Here is a 3,022-nt window from a genome sequence, read left to right as displayed (position 1 = left end):
AGTCTGGTCTCCGTCCTCCAGGGTTCTCTGCTCTGCCTTCTTCTCGTCTCACTACCTTTGGCTTCACCCGAAGCTCCAGCCTCTCTCCTGTACCCAGCAACCAGTCTGTTGACAGCAGTAACAGCGACCTCTTTCGACCAGCGCAGCGTGAGTCACATTGCAAAAGTGCTTTTTGCCAAAGTAAAATATTTATATATATATATAATTGTTTCATATAATTTCACTTACTACATTTTTCATTTCTTTGAACCTAAAAATGCTAAAAAATGTGGGTATCTGTTAGCAAGCGTAGAAACTTTACATTACCACCAGTGACTGCTGATAAGGACGTGAGAGGTTGACAACTTGTCTCTCCTGCTCATGTGGCACCACATTTGTCGTACTCACTGACAGCTGTCTGTTGCCGTTCCCCTGCGTTAACTGCACCTCCACCGAGCTGCTGGATTCAGAAGATTCCTCAGCAGGCAGGCAGCTCAAAATGTTAGGAAAAAAACAGCTGCTCTCTCTTCCTCTCCTGCACTAACTGTCCTCCATTCCCTATTCTTAATCTCTGAAATGAAACTGGTGCCAGTGGCTGCACCATATGGGTGTGGAGTGAGAGGGTAATGTGTGCAGTTGTTTTTGACCACTGGGCTCCCTGCTCCTCAAACTTTCCCTCTGGAGAGGGCAGATGACGGTCTCTCGCTCCTCACTGCTCCTCCTTCATGGTTCAGATGTACACATTTCTGGGTTATTTTGTACCGTTTGTGACACTGATTCTTCAGAAAACAACCACAGCTCAGGATGATAACCTGCACTCATGTAAGTCTGTGCTACTGGTTTGTTTCAATTCCTCCTTTAAATGCCCTTCTGTTTACTGCAGGGATTTAATCATTGGACAAGTCTGTGATTGTCCAAATTAAAAACTTCTCTTAGTCAAGATTGAAGATTCCATTCTCAAAGATCTTTAACGCAGCTCTACAGTCACTCTAGGATGTGACATCCCTGGTTTTTTGTGAGGTACTCTTTTCCAGGTCGGAATTATGTCGATATTTTAAGAACATGAACCTCACTTCCTGAGAGTGAGGCGTTTCAGTGCAAATCAATGCACCACTGTAATCGATTGAGGAGCTGAATATTTCATGTTAAGTAATTCGAGCTGTCCATTTGGCAGCTCCAGGCTCAGACAGTCAGAGTCAAAGGATAAACGTGGAATTGTCTGAACTCTGCTGAAATCTGAGAGGAGATCAAAGTTTCTTCTGAAAACATTTACAAGGCAAAACATGAAAGTATGCAGATTTAGATGGAAATAAATACTTTAGTGTTTTGTTCCAGTGTTTGATGCTCGGTCTAAAACTGCCTCTGAATCAGAGTGTGCTGGAGGCATAAACACAGCTGTAATTAATTATTAAGACACTTCGCCACTTTCAACATTTTTCTAATTTTGCAGTTAGTGATAGAAAAAAAATAGTCAGTTTCACTTACTACATTTTTCATTTCTTTGAACCTAAAAATGCTAAAAAATGTGGGTATCTGTTAGCAAGCGTAGAAACTTTACATTACCACCAGTGACTGCTGATAAGGACGTGAGAGGATGACAACTTGTCTCTCCTGCTCATGTGGCACCACATTTGTCGTACTCACTGACAGCTGTCTGTTGCCGTTCCCCTGCGTTAACTGCACCTACACCGAGCTGCTGGATTCAGAAGATTCCTCAGCAGGCAGGCAGCTCAAAATGTTAGGAAAAAAACAGCTGCTCTCTCTTCCTCTCCTGCACTAACTGTCCTCCATTCCCTATTCTTAATCTCTGAAATGAAACTGGTGCCAGTGGCTGCACCATATGGGTGTGGAGTGAGAGGGTAATGTGTGCAGTTGTTTTTGACCACTGGGCTCCCTGCTCCTCAAACTTTCCCTCTGGAGAGGGCAGATGACGGTCTCTCGCTCCTCACTGCTCCTCCTTCATGGTTCAGATGTACACATTTCTGGGTTATTTTGTACCGTTTGTGACACTGATTCTTCAGAAAACAACCACAGCTCAGGATGATAACCTGCACTCATGTAAGTCTGTGCTACTGGTTTGTTTCAATTCCTCCTTTAAATGCCCTTCTGTTTACTGCAGGGATTTAATCATTGGACAAGTCTGTGATTGTCCAAATTAAAAACTTCTCTTAGTCAAGATTGAAGATTCCATTCTCAAAGATCTTTAACGCAGCTCTACAGTCACTCTAGGATGTGACATCCCTGGTTTTTTGTGAGGTACTCTTTTCCAGGTCGGAATTATGTCGATATTTTAAGAACATGAACCTCACTTCCTGAGAGTGAGGCGTTTCAGTGCAAATCAATGCACCACTGTAATCGATTGAGGAGCTGAATATTTCATGTTAAGTAATTCGAGCTGTCCATTTGGCAGCTCCAGGCTCAGACAGTCAGAGTCAAAGGATAAACGTGGAATTGTCTGAACTCTGCTGAAATCTGAGAGGAGATCAAAGTTTCTTCTGAAAACATTTACAAGGCAAAACATGAAAGTATGCAGATTTAGATGGAAATAAATACTTTAGTGTTTTGTTCCAGTGTTTGATGCTCGGTCTAAAACTGCCTCTGAATCAGAGTGTGCTGGAGGCATAAACACAGCTGTAATTAATTATTAAGACACTTCGCCACTTTCAACATTTTTCTAATTTTGCAGTTAGTGATAGAAAAAAAATAGTCAGTAAAGTAAACAGTAACCAACTGAAAAGAAAAATGATAATGAAATTAGAGTTTCAAAATCATTATCATTTCCATCTAATAATTCCAAATATTCATATACTAATAATACATGGATATATTCATAATATGAGCAGCCACAGACTACTTTTTTAAAAAAATGTATAACTTTATTGAGTAATTCTTGTGTTAACAGCAGATCTGCCCCTTGGAGGCGCAATATATGGTTCCTATGAGAATGAAATTCATGGACTCTCTTTCTCTCCTTGCGAGGCAGGCGTGCTAACTTTCCTCTGAAACCTCTCCCTCTCCACAGATCCCAGCAGTGGCATCGATG

The sequence above is a fragment of the Cynoglossus semilaevis genome, chromosome 4 (genome assembly GCF_000523025.1).
Source record: "Cynoglossus semilaevis isolate Cse_v1.0 chromosome 4, Cse_v1.0, whole genome shotgun sequence".
Classification (NCBI taxonomy): Eukaryota; Metazoa; Chordata; class Actinopteri; order Pleuronectiformes; family Cynoglossidae; genus Cynoglossus; species Cynoglossus semilaevis.
Note: the sequence above shows the minus strand (reverse complement) of the source record.